Source organism: Bidens hawaiensis, unplaced genomic scaffold (assembly GCF_021521415.1).
Source record: "Bidens hawaiensis isolate Kalapana, Puna unplaced genomic scaffold, B.hawaiensis_p1.1 tig00003961_1, whole genome shotgun sequence".
NCBI lineage: Eukaryota > Viridiplantae > Streptophyta > Magnoliopsida > Asterales > Asteraceae > Bidens > Bidens hawaiensis.
In genome coordinates, this window is record NW_027491228.1 from 642,018 (window position 1) to 662,601 (window position 20,584).

General features: G+C 35.4%; 1 non-coding gene across 1 annotated transcript; it reads right to left on the reverse strand.

The window, feature by feature from the left end:
• Positions 1 to 20,164: 20,164 nt before the first annotated feature.
• Positions 20,165 to 20,272, reverse strand: LOC143624799 (small nucleolar RNA R71). Its single transcript, XR_013152176.1, has one exon. It is a non-coding gene; the product is annotated as a small nucleolar RNA R71 (small nucleolar RNA).
• Positions 20,273 to 20,584: the final 312 nt, after the last annotated feature.

Here is a 20,584-nt window from a genome sequence, read left to right on the forward strand (position 1 = left end):
TAATATGTAACATTATCAATGCAAGCCTGCGTGTATAAGTTGTGGTTTACCTCATCACAAGGTGATGTGTCGGGAATGATAGGACATGCATGACTGCTTTCACCTGCAGCACTTGTCCCAACTTTATTTTCTTTGGACTGATTGTTTATTCGGAGCTTATCTTCCATTATTTCAAAAGACTTGATGGTAGAAGCCAACTCTGAGAGTGTCATGGTATATAGGTTTGTGGTTCTTTTGATGGTAACCACATTGACACACCATGAGCAAGGCAATGAATTCAACAGCTTTATGTTGATCTCATACAAACCATTGATGATACCGACACTTCTCATTTTAGAGACAAGTGACTCAAATCTGTTGATGACAAAGACAACCGATTCTCCTTTAATATGCGTAAACATGTCGAATTCTCCTTTTAATATTTTCTTTCAGCTTTCTCCCATATCCAGATTTGCTTCAAGCTCAGGTTCGTAAGACATTTTTTTTAACTCGATTGGATTTTTTTTTGTGAAAGAGAAAAAAAAATTTTAAGTTTTTTTTTTTATTTTTTTAATTATTGTTTTTGCTACAGTACCGAGTTGCTACAGTGCCGAGTCGCTACAGTGTTTCGCATGAGTCGCTACAGTGTTTCGTATGAGTTGCTACAGTACCCGACGCGAAGCGATTGCTACAGTACCGTGAGAAGTGAAACGATTGCTACAGTACCCCCCCTGTCCGAAGTGAAACGATTTGCTACAGTACCCCCCCCCGGTGCGAAGCGATTGCTACAGTACCCGTGCGAAGCGAAACTCGATTGCTACAGTAACTCCCCGTGTGGAGCGAAAGGATTTGCTATAGTACCCGTGCGAAGCGATTGCTACAGTACCTCGACGATTGCTACAGTACTCGGAAGCGACTGCTACAGTGATCAGGTAAAGAGAGGCTTGGGTATGACATGTTATTTACGTTTCTGCCTTCATTGATATGACTTTAGTTGGAGTCGGCAACCGCTTCATAACGTGTAACCACTAGCATAGGCAGATATTTAAGTTTATATATACTATGACACTTACTCATTTGTCAAGCCTATCTACACATCAAGCAATGATCTTGTTGGCTTTTGATATACTCTTTTCTTGTGCTAGAATCGTTAGAGATAATTTCTAATCATTGGTTGGATCAATTTCTCAAAATTTTGAAACTTTTAATTATCCGACTCCCTCTAAGCAGGAGCCCCCTCTTAACGGGATAGTACTTTGATCCGAGTCAAGTTGTGAGATCCATCTAGAGGACCTACAAGTGGTATTAGAGCAATCCGTGTTGTTGGTTAGCGGAAATCACCGACAACACTCGGATCTCGGATCTTAGTTTGTTTGGTTTATTTGCTAGAAAGAAGAAGAAGATGAATAGAGAGAAAACTTTATTTCCTTGAAGTTGTGGAAGAGTTGTAGTTCTAGAGAAATGGGTAAGTGGTCCTTTTATATGGTCGCAATTTCTCCAAACTTTACATGTTAAACTTACAAAATAAACGTACCGAGTACGTAATACACCGACTACAAGCAAACTAGAACGACATATACAATCCTAAAAACAATATATAATATTGGCCCTACAATCATTTTTAATTTTTGCCATATTATATGAGTTATGAACAGAAATTAGATTTGTTTTTATGGAAGTGATGACATTGAAGATATTAGAGTGAAAAGCTTCTTCTTGCTTGCCCTCATAAGATTTACTCTTATGAGTTACGGCGGTGAGAGGCAGAGCCATCTTGGAAAAGTTTAGAATGAAAAGACGGTAATAACTAGCAAGACCTAGAAAAGATCGAACTTGAGTGGGCAAAGTCGGGGTCTTCCAATTTTTAAGAGCTTTGATTTATAGCGGGGTCGATGTGACCAAGGAATTGTATGTCATTTAACCAAAATTCGTACTTGGGAAACTTGGCAAAGAGCCGTTTTTTCCTCAACAATTCAAGGATAGCATGCAGATGTTTCTCATGCTCAACTTTGGATTTTGAGTAAATGAGGATGTCATCGATAAATACGATCAAGAACTTGTCAAGACAAGGCTTGCACACATGGGTTATGAGGTGCATAAATACTGCATGTGCATTGGTCCAAAGGCATAACCATAAATTGATAATGACCGTAACGAGTTTGAAAAGCGCTTTAAGGTATATCATCCTCATAGGCGCGCAACTGATGATAACCCGCATGACAATTGATTTTTGGAAAAACAAGATGCGCCTTGAAGTTGATCGAAAAGGTCGTCAATTGTAGGCAAGCGGTAATGGTTCTTAATCATGAGTTTTTTGAGTTCACGATAGTTGATGCACATCCTAAAGGAACCATCCTACTTTTTACCGAAAAGAACAAGCGCGCCCCAAAGTGATGAACTTGGGCGAGTGAAACCCTTGCTGGAGATTTCATGGAGTTGACTCGCCAGTTCTTGTATTTCTGAAGGTGCGAGACGGCGAGGAGTTTTGGCGACGAGATTCGCACTAGGCACGAGATCGATACGAAACTACATGTCATGAGTAGGAGGTAAACCGGGAAGCCACATACTTTTTACGTAAGTATATTTGGGCTTGGGTACACGACTTAAGCTTGAGCCCGTAGAAGGCTTTTCTCCGAAATGGAATCCGAATATACTTTTCAAAGCACATGATTTCAGCACGATGTCGAGCTAACCAATCCATGCCTACTATGATATCAAAACTTCAAAGTTTCATAGGAATGAGATTGACAGAAAAATCATATTCATTAAGATTTAGGTACACCCATAAATTACCAAATCAATAGAGATGGTTCTACTATTCGTGACGTCAACCGTAAAAGAATTTTCGAGTTTAGAACGAGATGAAAAAAGCATGGGCTCAAAATCAAAAGACATAAAACTCATATCGGTACCCATATCGAATAAAATGGATGTATAAACTTTATTAACCAGGAACGTACCGTTCACCGCATCGTTGTTATGCTGAGCTTGATTTGCGTTTATCAAAAATGCCCTCCTGTGAGCATTTGGAATGGTTGGTGAAACTTGAGAAGTAGAGGCTTGTCAGCTTGAACCAGTTGAATGACTTGGTTTGCCATAAGTTGCAGAACTGCGGGTTGAAAAGTCAGAACTTGATAAGCTTGAGCATGGTACACAGGCAGAGTGAGTGTTTGAGCTTGATATGCGAGTTGGGGACACGCGTTGCGAAGATGGCTGGGATCTCTATAATTGAAACATGCTCAAGGAGTGCAGTGTGCTTGAGCGATGGGTTAAGCTTGGAGTTTTGGTTGAGAGGTTAAGTAATAGGAATTGGCTTGATTGGGTTTGATTGAGCACACATAAGATCAAAGCATGCATTGAGGAGGTGATCTAGGCGGCCATAATGGGTGCATTCACGACATGGGAGGTAGGTAGGGTGATGCTTTTGGAAAGTTTGGCATTAAGGGTTAGGGCTAGTGTAAGGTTTCCTGAATGGTTGAGCTTGATGGTTTTGTGTTTGGGGTTGGAGGTACTGGGTTGAGGTGGGTTTTGATGTGTTAAGGCATAGTTCTATTTTCGTTTCCTGAAGTTGTTGTTGTGGTTTGGTTAGGGTGTAGCTTCGGCCTTGACCTCCTTGGAGGGTTCGGCCTCGATTTTCTTAATGGTTTTTCTTGCTACCTTTGAGGGTTAAGGTACGTGCCTTTGATATGATTATCAAACAAGGATGCAGCAATGACAATAGCCTCTCAAGGAGTTTTGGGGGCACTGCTATGGACTGACTCTTGAATTTGCCTTGGTAAACCTCGGATATACTTGCTAATCCCACGATTAAGAGGAGTAACAAGATGTGGTACCAATACGCTAAGGTCGTTGAAGCGAGTGGTGTAAGTGATGTTATCACTACCCCTTGCTTGAGATTCCAAAATTCCACCTTAAGATTCATAAGCTCATTTGGTGGACAGAAATCTCTGGTCATGATTTCTTTTAGTTCTTCCCATTGCAAAGCCATGACTACATCAGCACCACGAGTGGATTTTTCTTGCACCCACCAAGTTAAGTCTCTTTTCTCAAAGACACTTGAAGCAAAGCGTTCCTTCTTGTCCTCGGGACATTCGATATGGAGAAATGTACTCTCCATTACAGTAACGCAGTAGCACCTTCAGAGCCATCAAACCTCGAAGATTTCACATTGGTGAAAGTCTTATAACAAGAGTTAGAGCCGCTTGAACCCGAAGAGGAGTTCGAATTGGAAGTAATGGTCTGGTACATTTGAGCCACAATTTCTGGGAGTACAGCCGTCCGTTTCTTAGTGATATGAGCTGTTAGGTTGTGATTTGAGTTTCTTACAGGGCGATGGGGTAAACAAACAAACTGCTGAAAGACATAAGAAAAAGACAAGTGTATGTTATCAAGTGAAGATTTCCACGAGAAAAAAAAATTACTTAACCAATGAATAAAATTTTCCATAATACAAAACCCACATGAAAATTAAATTGAAATTAGAATATTCATGTATCACCATGATTTTTCTAATACAAGTTAATATTCGTAAAGAAATCAAATTGTAAAATCCAAGTGTTCATGCATCACCATGGTTTGTTGAACTTTTTAATTAAAACCATATTATAAACAATTGAAGCTTTGGAATCATACGCTGCATGAACCACCATGACTTGTATGCAATTTTAAGAATAGGAGTGCAACCATTTTCTATTCACAAAGAAAAATGGTCACGTTTGACGACTTAAAGTTGTGGTTAGTATTACGTTTGGTGTGGTATGTTTTGACCTAATAAGTTCCGGCACCATTTTCGAACCCTCCAGGTAAGCAACCAGGTCCCGCGAATGATTGGGATTTATACTCGTTGCTTATCCTTAGGTTTAAGAACCTTGGTGTCAGGGGTTTGAAAAAAAGTTTATCCCTCTTCTGGTTACTACATTCCTGTCACGTGAAACCATCTTTAAAGAGTGAAAAATCAAAATATCGAAACACGAATTATTAATTGAAACATCACAAAATAGTAAAAAAATCCAAAAGATTATAAAATGATTTAGGCATAATCCTTAGAGTTTGTGTGTGAATATATATACAAGAAACATTATAAAATATTATATATAAACTTCGAGTGTATGAATGAAACTTAAATAAAAGTGCGGACACATAGCACATAGGGTATTCTTGCAAGTTGGGGCCCTAAAATAAACTATAACTATACTAGGTATATACGCTTAGCAACCTAACTTATTTTTACGACTTTGATACCAATGTGTAACAAACCGGCATTAAGCGGAATACGCCCGGGTGTAACATACAGATCACTCGTAAGCTAATAACACTATTAATAGTGACAATATAATTATTTTATTTCATAAAATTCGCAAGTACATAGTTTTGATAAAAAGACAATTACCACTACCTCGTAATAAAACAAATAATATTCTTTATTTAAATATAATAAAATTGACTAATGTTCTTCTCCTGAGCAGGTACCCTGTAGCACGTTGAAAATAATATATTTTGTCAACATTTAAGTTGGTGAGAATTTATAAGTTTTTAATACATACATACATACATACATACATAAACACATTGCACATAATTTTCACGTATAATAATCATAAATGAAATGGAAAGATAATATTAATATGTTTCGACACAACCATGAATAGGTTTGAAACTTGATAACATAACAATCGATAAAAAAAAATACTAGTAACGTGCTACACCACAAATATAATTAAAATTTAAAATGGAGTTATGAAAACTTACTTGTTGAAATAAGCGAGTAAAAGCAAACTTAGGTGAATAAGCGAGCTGGACCGAGTGAGTTCAGTTCGGTGAGATACCCTACAAAATAATTTCTATGGTTAAAATAATGTTCATAAAATGAAATAGTAGAGGTGAAGATGAGATTGTTTTCAAGTTTGATGATTTTTAATGTTTTATGCCAAGTAAGATATTTTTTACTTTATAATTGGTTAAAATCTAGAGTTTTGACGTAAACGTGATTAGGTGATTATTTTTATTTTAAAATCGATTTTTAATAGATGTTAATCAATTTTACGTATTTGGTCCATTCACGGAAATCAAACGGGCCTAAAAATAAGGAACTTAGTTTAAGCAAGGGGTTCGGTTTTAGTCGGACCGATCCCGGGTTTCATGTCGAATTTGTTTCCGATTTGGAAAAAATGCTATTATTATTTTTTTTAAGTTGTGAATGATGAAATATTAGTTATAAGGGCTTTATGTCGAGTTTGTTTCCGGTTTTGTATGTAAAAATTAACCAAACTCGAATAATAATGCTTAAGCGAGTTGAGTTCGTTTTCGGTCGGAGTAATGTAAATAATGATTATTTCTTTGTGAAAAGTTTATCCCCAAACGAACTCGGCTTACAGAAATAGTACTAATACTAACTCGAAAACGGAAGTTGTAAAAGTGAAGGGAGTTTGAGCAAAAGTTATGATAGGAACTAGAATTTGAACTTGGGTCGGGTTTGACTTTTTTGAAAGTCAACTTTAACAAAATTCAAAATAGCTTAGCTTCTTTGAGAGTGCAAGTGAAGGGAGTTTGAGCAAAAGTTTATATAGAGAATAGTGGGATATTTATAGGTGAACAACACCAAAAAAGTTATGAAAACATTTGAATTGAGTTAAAGAATTAAATTGGTAATAATGTGCTTGAATGCCATGAATTTGATTAATGGATTTGAGTGGAAACTTAAGGAATGGTGTTGTAACATGATCCAATACAATAATATGGTTTCAAAATTATTTTGAGTTTGAATGGGTGTTAATGGAGGATTTAAACACAAAAATGGTCAAAAACTCGTAACAGGCAGCTCTAATGTTTGTGCTATTGTGGTTCAAAAGATATATAAATTAACTTTTAAGCAATTTCAAAACCGAACCAAAACATAACATGCATGAAATACTCAATAAATATTCCACGTTATTAATGATTAAAGATCCGAAATACAAAATGAATCGGGTAAAGGAATTCAAACACAAATACAAAAATGACGAATGCCATATACAATTAATATGGTCAAAAGAAAAGAAAAGGAGTTGGTTCCGTCACCAAAACTCAAATAGAAATCTTAATATAATATGATATGATATCATGTCATGTCGTATCGTATCGTATCATATCATATATATGTATTATAATAAAGGAAAATGACATATGTTAGTTGGAGATGCATTTCCCCGCTCACACTAACTATTTTTCTATTTTTAATGAAAACATATTTATATCAGTTTAATCAGAATATATCAATCCATCATTTAATTAAATATCAAATTATCAAAATTATAAGGATTAGAAATATGCAGGTATTTATGTGAATATAATCAAAATATTTATATCTTTAATGAAATAATATCTATTGTTTCTTATTAAATTAATTTATATACACTTTTGAGTGCATGAGATGATATGGTAAAATTTAATGAACGATATGCAATGGTCTAAGAAGATAAAAACAAGAAGAAATTATAAATGAATTGCAATTTTATTATCACATATTCGTTTAACCTCTTTAGATCTATGGAGTTTTCATCATTCTCTTTCGAAACTGTAATACAAAAGCGTTTTTATTCATGCTAATTTTATATATGATATTTTTTATGCCATTCATAATTATGAATGAAACATTTATCATCTTTTGTTAGAATTAACTATTCCATTATAACTACAACTTATAAAATCAACTATATGTATCTTTTTCATGATTATGAAGATATTTCATGAGAATACACCATGTATTCATACGAATCTTATTAGAAAATATAACTTAAACTTATAAAACCATTTAATTTGATAAAATATAGATTTTTGTTAAAAAATTTAATCATTTAATTTCTATAGCTTAATTGTACTTCTTTTAAGCATCTCATGCATCACACCAATTTTAAAGCTATATATATAATATAATATTATAATATGACATAACATGACACAATACGGTAAAATATAATTTAATATATCAAATTTCAAATTTTTATCAAATGTATCTTTATTATATTTATACCATTAAACAAATTTTATTTTTTTTAATTTATTACGTAACTGTACTAAAATGGTTTTTCAAATTTTCTTAAACATCGTGTTCCATGACACTAATACTTTTATTGTATACATAATACTTTAAGTCGATGAAATATACATATATGTTATCTTTATCCTTCTTAATTGAATTCATTATTCCTAATTGAGTTAAATGAATGTCATATTAAAGTTATCATGTATTTTGTTCCGGACTAAGCCATACGATTGCTTAGTTTTTGCTTATTAAACACATATGGTTAAAATTATTTAAATAATAACATAAAAAATCTTCAAAAATGATATAGAAAACATTTGCTTAGTTTTTGCTTAAATAAAAACATAAATTATTTTTCATGTGAAGCAGTAAGATGATGACATGTGGACCAACCTTGTTAAAAAACTATTCACCCAACTTAGTAATTTTTAGGGTGGACTGGACGAGGTGCTATCCATCACTACCCACCATATATAAATCCTCTCACAAATCAACAGTTGTACTCTCCGATACCAGTCGAAACAACCTCTAGCGGCGTCCCTTCACACGTGAATCGCCCCCATCTGCAGCTTTCTCTCCCTTACACACACAGGCATCTCTCTCTCTCTCTCTTTCTCTCTCCTTTCTTTGATGGCTACTACGTGCTGCTTCACACTAACCTATTAGGTCCCCTAAATGTCGCGTAACGGTGTACCAGATTATGGCACCTTACCTGAATTGTGGTACTACCCTTATATGATTAATGCTCTAAATCTGTAATGATTTATTTGTAAATTAATTACATAATATACAAAAAGAGAAAATTACTGTTTTAGTCCCTGTGATTTTTAGACGGAGTCACTTTTAGTCCCTGAAAAAACAAATGAACTGCTTGCATCCTCGTGGTTTAAAAACTGAACCGTATGCATCCTTCTGTTAGTTTAACGTTACTTTTTCCATCCAAAAATGTATGCATTTACTCTTTTACCCCTGATAAATTATAACATGTTATAACTGGTGAAAGACACCACATAGTATACGAACCCTAATTCACGTCATCTTGTTCCTCCTTGGTGATATGGAGCCCTAATTGATTGATTCTTCTTCTTCCTCTTCGATTCGATTGGAGCCCTAGGTAACTATCATCTTTGATTGGAGTCAAAATGTCTCAATTCTCCTCCTCTTCTTCCGACGATTCTTGTGTTGTGTAAGCATTTCAAATACTCAAATCTCTTTTACACCTCTTTTCCTTATGAATGGGTCATATTTAATTGAAAAAAAAGGAACAAGTTTTAATTATAAATTGGTAAGAATGTTTGTAAGTCAATTTTTTTCCCATGAATGGTGAACAGACTGCCGGGCTACAAAACAAACTCAATTGGGTCAACGTCGGATATTATTATCAACCATAATGAAACCAACTATATTGGACCAGTCGTCTAATGACTTTGATCTCAACCTGAGCCCAATTTTGAAACAACTAGTTTGAACAATTATAATTGTATTTTGACTTACGGATGGATAATAATGTGTAAGATGAACGATGAAGAAGAACACTGGCGAACGAAGAAGATGAACGACGACGAAGAACGCCGGAATTAATTGGATAATTTGTTGTTGCTGTACAATTGAACGACTGGGTAAAGAATTGGATAATTTGAAGTTAATATATTAGGTTAAATATGTTTTAGATGCAAGATTACATATATACCCTCAATTTGAAATTCATGTTAACGATTGTTAAGACCGAAGGACGCATACGGTTCAGTTTTTTAACCACGAGGATGCAAGCAGTTCATTTATATTTTCAAGGACTAAAAATGACTCAGTCTAAAAACTACGAGGACTAAAACAGTAATTTTCTCTACAAGACCCGCGATAATAAATATAAGGTCTATCAAAAAGAATTATACGATCTACTGTATAGTGTTCATTGTATTAGATACTGTTCCTGTTAACTTGTACTAATTCAGTTATTCATATACGCAATTTTGAACGTTTAATGGATGTTGAATTAGATTTTGTATACACGTTACCGTACACTAAAATGGTGCTATTTTTATCTATACCAAACACATATTAATTAAGGATATGTAAATCTTCCTCTCCCTCTTATATCCCTTATAAAGTCTTATCGAGTAAGAAATAAACAAACTGAATCCCCATTTATAAATTTGAAGTTTGAGTCAACTGGTATCGAGTGTGTATTATAGCGAAAGGGATGAAAAAACAGTTATATGTGAACAAGCGCGCACGCAAATATTACTTCAATGCATTATGTATATAGAAAAGGGTTCAAATAAGAATAAAGAGTTTTCTAGGAATGGTAAGAACCAATAGATTTTTGACATTTGGCATTAAAACCTATGGTAAAAGAATAATTCTAGGAAACTATGTTGGTTATAATGGAGAAAAAATAATTCTAGGAAACTATGTTGGTTTTTGGTAATTTTAAATCTCAACAATTGATTAACATGATCCAATGGTTATGATTTATTCTTAGTCTTCCTAGGAAATTACTTCTTTTTACTATAATCTTCCCCTATGTGTGTGTGTGTGTGTGTGTGTGTGTATAGGGGAGGGCTCTTTTGAGAACCATGTTGAGTTGTAAGAACTTAAGAACTCCATTCTAGGTCACACATTTAATTAGGTGGATTGGAATATGTGGTTGAGATTAAATCTGGCAAAAAAGTCAAAGTAGGAGAGAGAATAAAGATGTAAGTGATTACACAAAATTTTACGTCCATTACACATGTGTAAAATGTCGGCTCGGTGTGTAAAAAATTCTGTAATTTTTTTACGTGTATGTAACTTACATATATTACGCATGTGTAAAAAAAATTCGAAAAAAAAAATCGTTACACTGAGTTCTTTCGAGTTCTTAAAACTCAAAGGGGTTCTCATTTGAAATCTCCCCTATATCTATATATATAGGGAGAGGATCAAGAGAAAACTCACATTTAGAGAGAAAACTTAAAACTCCTAAAGAATTATTTTTAATTAAAAATAAAAAAATATTTTCAAAATTCTGTTTTAGCCATTATTTTTATAGTTACTTATATTTCACTCGAAAAATATAAAAAAAATAAAAAAAACCCGTTGTAATGCACATACGTATTACTATGCGATACCGTTGTATTACACATGTGTATTACTATGTATTTTTAAGTTTAATAATGTTTTATTGCATATATTCAATATTTGTTTATTGTATATGTGTAGTAGTGTTGTATTATATGAAAAAAAAATAATAATAAAATAAAAGTCGATTTGGTGCACATGTGCGTTAATGTTGTATTACACATACGTACTAACGTGTATTCGATGTGTGTTTTAGTCTTATATTGCATATATACAATAGTGCGTATCAAATATGCGCAATAGTGTTGTATTCTATGCAATACAAACGCTTTTGCATATATGCAATACACACTATTACACATGCGCACTATACCGACGAGGTTACCGGCAAGTTTTTTTTTGCACCAAAAACAACATATAAGAATAATAGACAAAAAGAAACTTCAAAATTTTTTTTTAAAAAAAGTTAAAAATAGTTTTTTAGAAGTTTTAGGAGTTTTTAAGTTTTCTTTTTAAGAGGAGTTTTCACTAGAACCCACCCCTATATATATATATACTAGATTTATCCCCCGTAATACGAGGGTTGTTTTACATTATTTGTTTTAATATTTATATATGTATATTTGGATTTTAATTTTATTTATTGTAAGAAAGTTAATAATTAATATATTTGAGGTTTGATGATGAAATGGTTTCACAAATAAATGATATGTTATAATCCGGTTTAAAAGCCATATAAGTTTGGTGATACCCGTTACCCGTTTATTTTTTTTATTATAAATTTGTTTCTTTTCTTAATTATAAACAATATATTTTTTAAATAAAATAAGATATTCTATTTTATAGAATTTTCATATCAAATATTTGATGAGATTAATTTTTAATATAATGAGATGTTATAACCCGTTTAAGAGCTATTTGGGTTTGGTGAGACCTTTACCTGTGAATTCGGGTCAAATGCGTGAGAAACCTTCATATACAAATAAAACAATCTGATGGCCAGAGAGAATGGTTGTTTTACATTTTTCGTTTTTTAATATTTATTTTTTGGATTTTAAATTTCTTTATTGTAAGAAAGTTAATAATATACTTAGGGTTTGATGATGAAAGGGTTTCATAAATAAATGATATGTTATAACCCGTTTAAAAGCTATCTGGATTTGGAGACCCATGACCCGCTTATGTTTTTTATTATAAAATTGTTTATTAATTATAAATAATATCTTTTTCTTTTTATTGTGGATATTAAATTTTAGTATATCCTTATTTTATTTTATAAGATTTTCATATCAAATAATTGGTAAGATTAATTTTTAATTTAATGAGATGTTATAACCCGTTTAAGAGCTATCTGGTTTTGGTAAGACCCATACCTATAAATTTAGGTTAAATCAGTGAGATGACTCAATTTAAAAATCAAGCAATCTGGTGGCTTTCATAAAAGAAGGAAGCGATCACATCGCGACACGTAGGATTTTAGGGTCTTCGTTTATATATATATATATATATATAACATGTTTGTCAATCTCTCTCTCTCTCTTTATCCCTTATCTAGTCTCTCACCCGCTTTTCTTTGTAAGTCTTATCAGGAAAGAAATAAACAAATTTCGTCTTGCATTAACAAGTTTCAAATTAGAGTCCGCTAAAAAATATATTGTCGACCGTGCATAACAATGATAAAGATGGAAGTAATATCTATCAAGAAACCAATAATGAGGATTCATTCCTCACTTTAAAAAAACAGACCTTTACTGTAGGCGGTTGCTTCTCGCGTTGTCACAATTTAGAGAGAAATCTACATATTCTAATAAAGTAAAATAAATGTGGACACCTGTCATGTTTTGGTTAATTCTTAATTTTCCCCCCTCCAAAACCAGTAAAATAAATTCGTCCTCTAAACCTAACTATTACTTAAAGAAATTTGGGTAAAACTTGTGCATCTCGTCTTCAACTTCCCAAGTAGCATCCGATCCTTTACGGTGCTTCCATATCACTTTTACCAAGGGAATAACTTTAAGACGAAGCTGCTTTTCCTTGCAATCGACTATCTCTAATAGCTGTTCAATATAGTTTAACTGTTCATATACCTGAATGTTTATTAATGTCACATGAGACGTGTCATCAGCTAGATATTTTCGCAAGTAAGAAACATGGAAAGTAGAGTTAATTCCTTCCTATACCTCATGTAAATCTAGCTTATAAGCCACTTCACCCACACGAGCTTCGATTCTGAATAATCTGATGTACCTTGGACTCAGATTTCCCTTTTTCTAAATCAAATGATTCCCTTCCGAGGCGAGACCTTGAGCATCACATTGTCACCAACGTTAAACTCAATCGTTCGTCGCCACTTATCAATATATGACTTTTGATGATCTTGTGCAGCTTTCATCCTTGCCTTATTCTGATCAAATCTTGAAAAGGTTTCTTGCATGACTTCTAAGTTTCCCAGCTCTTTCTGACTATTCTCTCCCCAACTTACAGAGCGTCTACCATACAACATCTCAAACGGTGGCATGCCAATATTTGAATGGTATCTATTGTTGTAAGAGAATTCTGCCAAGTGTAGATGATCATCCCAGCTTCCTCCAAAGTCTAACACACAAGCACACAACATATCCTCAAGGGTTTGGATAGTCCTTTCAGACTGCCTATCGGTTAAAGGATGATACGCCGTGCAGATTTTCAGTCTCGTCCCCATAGTAGATTCATGGAACTTCTTCCAGAATCTTGAAGTAAAGCGAGTATCTCTGTCAGATACAATCGATAACGGCACTCCATGCTTTGCCACAAAATCCTTTATGAACATGTTCACTAACGTTTCTGACGAGATAGGCTCTCATATAGGTAGAAAGTGAGCACTTTTCATTAGATGGTCCACAGTCACTTAAATGGTATCATGATTCCGAGTTGTACGTGTGGTAGCTTAGTTATGAATTCCATGGTGATGTGTTCCCATTTTCATTCGGGTATCTCCAATGGCTGCATCTTTCCATACGGTTTCTGGTGCTGTGCTTTGACTTGCAAGCAAGTTAAGCACTTACTGACATAATCTACTACTTCATTCTTCATACCCGGCCACCAGCAACATCTATTCAGGTATTGATACATTTTGGTGGATCCCAGATGAATCGAGTATCTAGACTTATGAGCTGAGCTTAATCTAGGATTCGACCTCTAAGATTCCCATGGCGTGGAATCCCCATACGGTCAAATATGGTCTTTACACCATGAGTATTATCCAGTAGCTCGTTTTGTTGTCCAAAATCCTTTCTTTCTTTATTAACCCTTCACCCATAAGCACCCTCTGACTATACTTTGATGATCTCATCAAAGAAATCTGAGTTAATGATTAGCTTATACGACTTTACTGTCGTAGTGACCTTTTCATTCTTACGGCTTAGCGGATCAGCGATCACATTAGCCTTACCAGGATAGTATTTGATTATCATAATCCTATATCAATTCTAACCATATTCTTTGTCTCATATGCAACTCTTTCTGCTCAAAGAAGTACTTTAAACTCTTATGGTCTGAATAAATAATACATCTAGTGCCATACAGGTAATGTCTCCAGATCTTGAGGGCATGCACTACTACTACTAGCTCCAAGTCGTGCGTCGGGTACATCTTTCATGAACTTTCAACTGTCTGGACGCATACGCTATGACCTACCTCGTTGCATCAACACACAACCAAACCCATGATGTGAAGCATCAGTTGAAACTACTAAATCCTCATCACCATCGGGTAAAACAAGGCTTGGAGCCTTTGTGAGTCTTTACTTCAATTCTTCAAATGCTTCTTCTTGATACTTATCCTAATTGAATACTACAGTCTTTCAGGTCATACCGGCTAATGGTGCGGCTACCTTGGAGAAGCCTTGAATGAATCTCCTATAATAGCCAGTCAACCCTAACAAACTACGTTTCTCACGCAACCAGAATGCGTATTTATAGAACTTAGCATACAGTTTCTCTCCTTACAAAAATTCCTCTGATGCTCAGCATGGTCAGATTCGCTATTCGAATAAATCAATATATCGTCAATGAAAACGATAACTGACTTGCTTAACATCGACTGATGTGTTGTAAAACACACTTATTTTCCGCATCTTTTATCTACGTTATTATATTATATTTTATGTATTTTAACTTGTTTTATATAGGGTTTACATATTAATCTTTATCTTGTAGGTTATGGGTCAATGGAAGAAAAACCGGACTTCTCTAGGAGCTTAAGGGCCTTATACGCATACGATTTCAAGAAACAACTCAAAGCCCGGCCCATATACATGTTGGACAAGCCCATGCCTACCTTTATATTATAACACAAAAAAGAAAAAAACCCCAGCCCCCCTTGGACAACAGCTGCGATCGGCCAACATAAAACAAAAACGAAAAAGTTTTTTCCAAGCTAGGTTTTGGTGTGGTGGTGGCTAAGGAAGGAAGAAGGAGTCAAGAACAAGCCTTGGGATCATTCACCATAAGTTTTTACAGCCAAGAGCAGCCCCGAATCACTCTATATCCTTTCATTTATTTCATTGTTCATCAACTTTAATTCTCTTGTTAAATTGTTAATTTGTTTTGCAATTGCTTGAGAGATTGACTTGTTTATAATTATTGTTGATCATTGAATGATTGTGACAATCGTCAATTTCAGGTTAACTCCGTTAACTCAACTCCGTCAATTCAAACTTAAGATCACTAAATCTATAACGCACACTTCATTACATTTAAACTAGGGTTTAAATGACGCTTAACACTTACTACATGTGTAGTCTTTCGGGATTTGCACCGAAACGCAAACGAGTTGACGCAAACGATTGATGAATAAACGAAAAACGTCAAAACAGTAATTATGTGATAATTATGTGTTAGACTTATGTGTTACGTGATAACATGGTTATGAACATTAACTCAAGATGTAAACTAGTTAGTTAAGTTAGAAAAACATCAATTGATAGTGGAGGGACTTGAGTGTAACTTAGTATTCTATAAATATATCATTAACAACTAAACCCTAACTCTTATTTCTTTCTCCCTACTTCCGATCGGCCTCCTTCCTCTTTGCTCCCTTGGCTGCCGTCCACTATACACACACATAACACCAAGAAATCAAGCCTTTGATTGAAGAACTAGGTGCTAGGAAGGTATAATTGATTATCCTATACATCCTTGTTACTTGATTTTGATGTTTAATGGGTTATTTGAAAACCCTAGCTGCCGATTTTTCATGTATGTATGAAGTTAATATGTTTGTTGTTGATTGATGATGATTTGATAACTAGATTGAATGTTGTTGCATGTTAATTGTTGTGTCTATGGTTTGAGTTCAAATAAAAACCCTAATCATGTATGTAATGGGTAATTGATGTGCATGAATGGTGTTTATGGAGTCTAGAGGGTTATATGAATGCATGATAGTTCATAGGTTGTTAATATATTGAGTTTGGATGCAAACAGTTTCTGGACAGAATGGGTATATGATGTTTAAGTGACTGTAACGAAGTGTAAACATGAAAATTGGTTGAGATTATTGGTACTACAGTAAACTAGGTTGAGTCTAGTTTCTATAAAGTATAAACTTGTAATTTTTGGACAAGTAGAAGTTAACTTTTATGATTTTACAAAAACGTTGTGCAAAGCTGAGCTGTTAGACCTGCTGTTAGGTTGTTTTCTAAATGTTATATCTCATGAACTACGAGACCAATTGGGTTGGTTCCACTTCTGGAAGTTGACTTATTGAGTTAGGAACCTAACCCAAGTGGTTTTGCATTTATTGGATTTTTCGTTTAACGGGAATTGCAAATAACATTCTGTTGCGCATGAATTTGACTGTTATGAGTTTGCTGTAATGATTTGATGATTGTGAGAAAACTATGTGGAATAAAAATATAATTAAATATGTTCTGGAAACCTAAGACATATTTGCTTCTGTGATGATTTTTGGTAAATTAATTGAGATGCTATGATCGGTGAAATAGTACAATCTTTCTAGTAGGATTTCTGTCTCGGTGAAACTAGCTGCTGAGTTGTGTAAAAATGCATGAAACATGATACTTGCTATATAATTGTTATGTTTTGACCAAAATACCCTTGCGGGGAATAATTGCTAATCGATTGCCATGATTTGACCAAATTGCCCTCATGGGGAATAATGGCTAGTTAATTGTTATTGGTTGACCAAAATGCCCTTACGGGGAATAATTGATAGTGATGTACTTTATGAATACATGACACGTATATGATTGCTTACACATGTAATGTGTCACAAAAACACTTGTTAAAGTCACACACGATTCACAAACGAAACACGAAACATGTTATGTGCATAGGTATTATGTGCCGGGTCTAGAGACTCGATAATATTCCGACACTTAGAAAAATCTCTTTGTTGTTTTAGAACGCTAGAGAGAGTTTTTCTGTGACGCGCATCTTGGTGATTTAATTTGGGAAATTCTTCGCAAACAGTGAGTTCCACTTTCCCTTCTTTAAACTGTTTTCAAACGCTTTTCACTTGGGGGAGATAACATACTCCACAACGCATTTAAGATTTTGTTATAAATTATATATCACTTGTAAAGGCTAAGTGGCAAACGAAACATTTGAAGTCCTACACATCGAACCGGTTAATATTTTGAATAGCGAGTCACTGTTGAGTAGTACTACTGGGTTTGACAAACCCCACCCAACGCTAAACTCGACTGGAGGTCGAGCGGGTGTAATTTTGGCTAACACTTACCATGGTCTGGAGGACCTGGTGACAAGGCACTTAATAAACGAGTCAGCTTCGGTGTCGAACACTTAGTAATACTTGTTGTATAGACTAGCTACCTATCGATATATAATTGACATAACACTATCTGGTAACGCAAAACGCTGTAACGCAAAACGCTGTAACGCAAAACGCTATAACGCAAAACGCTGTAACGCAAAACGCTTAACGCAACAAGCTGAACGCAAACGCTAATCGCTTTATTTTTATTTAAACTTGTGAACTCACCAACCTTGTGTTGACACTTTTAGTATGTTATTCTCAGGTAGCCGAGGCGGACGCGCGGTTTAGGAACATGCATAGCTTGAAAAACTTTTAACTATGCAAACTTACTTTTAACTGTTGTCATTGGTTTTAAATCGTCCTGCGTGACGTAACATTGTTTCTATGGTTTTACGCTTCCGCACTTATTTTCATTTAAACGTTTTTATGGTTTGATTATAACTGATGATCCCGATCCTGTTAGTTCACACCCTCTGACGGTAAAACTCCGTTAGTGGATTTTGAGGGTGTGACAATGATTGAATTGATGATTGAAATGGTTTATATAATGTTTTTATTGAGTATTCATGGCTGTCCAAAAATGATGCTAGGCTAATCTTGTCGGTTCTACCTAGTAATGATGATTATTGTTAGTGTTTGATGAGTTTATTGGATTGTTTGATTGATTGACTTGAATTGTTATTGTAAAGTTTGATTTAGAGATGAAATAGGTTATGTTTGATGGCTGGAAATTTTGGTAATTCATTGCTTAAACTCCTTGCGTTGGTTGATTAGTTTTGTATTGATTGATCGGTGCTTGTTTAATTCTAGACTTTGTGTTTAGGGTTTGTTTGCGGTAGGTACAACCGTAGGGTTTTGTTACGTGAATTTGTGGTTAAATTACAGCGGTTAGGCACCTTCTTAGAGACCGAGAGGTGATAAGAAGTAGGGTCATCTCATTGCCTTTGCATGCTAGAATAAGGATTGCGCGAGAGTGAGTTTGTTTCTTGTCTGGTTTAGGTGTTTTGAGCGACTAGTTGATCTATTTTGGTTTAAGTTAAATTGTTCCTCTATCCTTGGTTGTGTAGTATTCATTACCATTAGGGTCGAGTATTGGTGAGACCGAGAGGTGAGTCAACATTAGAACACGTTAACAATTGTTTTTCGATTTGGTCGTTTTAGCCGATTTTGAGTAGTTAAGGTTTGTTGAGTGAGACCGAGAGGTGATCCAGTGAAGCTGAGCAATCCTTAGTCGTGCCATCTTTAGGAACCGGTGTCTTGATATCATCCAATCCATTTACTTGTTAGGCCTATAATTTGATTCAAACCTAGGTAGACGTTTTTCTCCATCCAAAGTCAACGTAGTTAGTTTTCCGTTAAGTTTTCTATTTTTGGTTACTTTTGTAAGTCAGTCCTGTTTGTCTAGTTAAGTTATAAGAAAATCAAAATCAATTAAATATTATTCTTGGGTAGGTCTTGTCTAGGGTTAGTGATCGTTAGCGTTTATATGTGTCTTCGTGTTCGATACTCGGACTTCCTAGGTCTATACTACTTGCGACCGACACACTTGCCATTTGTGTGTGGTTAGGATTTTTCGTTTTAAATTTAAAGCTTAGTTGTGAGAGTTATCCGATGCACATCAAGTTTTTGGCGCCGTTGCCGGGGACACGGTTTTAGGCGTTTTGAGAGCGACTCGAGTTAGGATTTACCTTGTTTGCTATTTGTATTTATTTTTGTTTTTCTTATTTGTTAGAATAGTTGGCTACTTTTATTGATTTTTATAGTTGTATGCGACAAACTCGATCTCGTGGACCACCCGACACTGAAGCATTTTCCGAGCCAGAAAGAGAGTTTCGCGAGAGACGTCACACCGTTTCACCCTCGTCCACTTTTTCATCCGTTGGTAGTCGATCCACTTCTCTTACGTTTTCTGACATCGATGATAGGGATAGGATTATGGCCAACCATCCACCACCGAGGACGACGGTTGCAGACCGGGCCCGTCCGGCCAATGCTGGCGCGAGATCAGCATCGCACCACCCGCCATTGGAGTTAACGCGAACTGGCAAATTCCGTCGAACATTCTGAATACCATTTCTCATTCTGCTCAGTTCCACGGGTTACTTCACGAAAACCCGCATCATCATCTCACTCGCATCGCGCGTATCTGTGACACTTTCCATCTTGCCGGCGTATCTGAAGACGCCGTCAAACTCTGCGTCTTTCCGTTTTCACTCATCGATAAAGCGAGTCTGTGGCTCGAGTTCCTCCCATAGGGATCTATAGCTACTTGGCTGCCAAGCAGGCCCAATTTCTTGAGAAATACGACCCTCCGACTAAGGCCGCTCGCTTGCGTAATCAGATTCATTCTTTTCAGATGGAGGATACCGAGAGTTTCTATGAGGCATGAGAGTGATTCAAAAATATTTTTGAATTGTGCCCGAACCACGGCTTGCAAGATTGGGCGGTTGTCGAGAAGTTTTATAATGGAGTGACATACACGATGTAGAACATGCTTGACACGGTGGTAGGAGGAAATTTGCTGACTACGAAGGACCCGGATGAGTGCATCGCTTTGTTTAACGGGTTAGCTATGAGTGGATACCAGTGACCACCCGCCAAAGGTGGTAAGACCGTCGAGTCCATATCATGCGGCATGCATTCGGTGGACACGACCACCACACTCATGGCGCTGGTAGAGGCGTTAGCGCAGATTGTGAAGGACTTGCAGACGAAAAACAGGTTGTGCGAGATATGCAGAGGAGG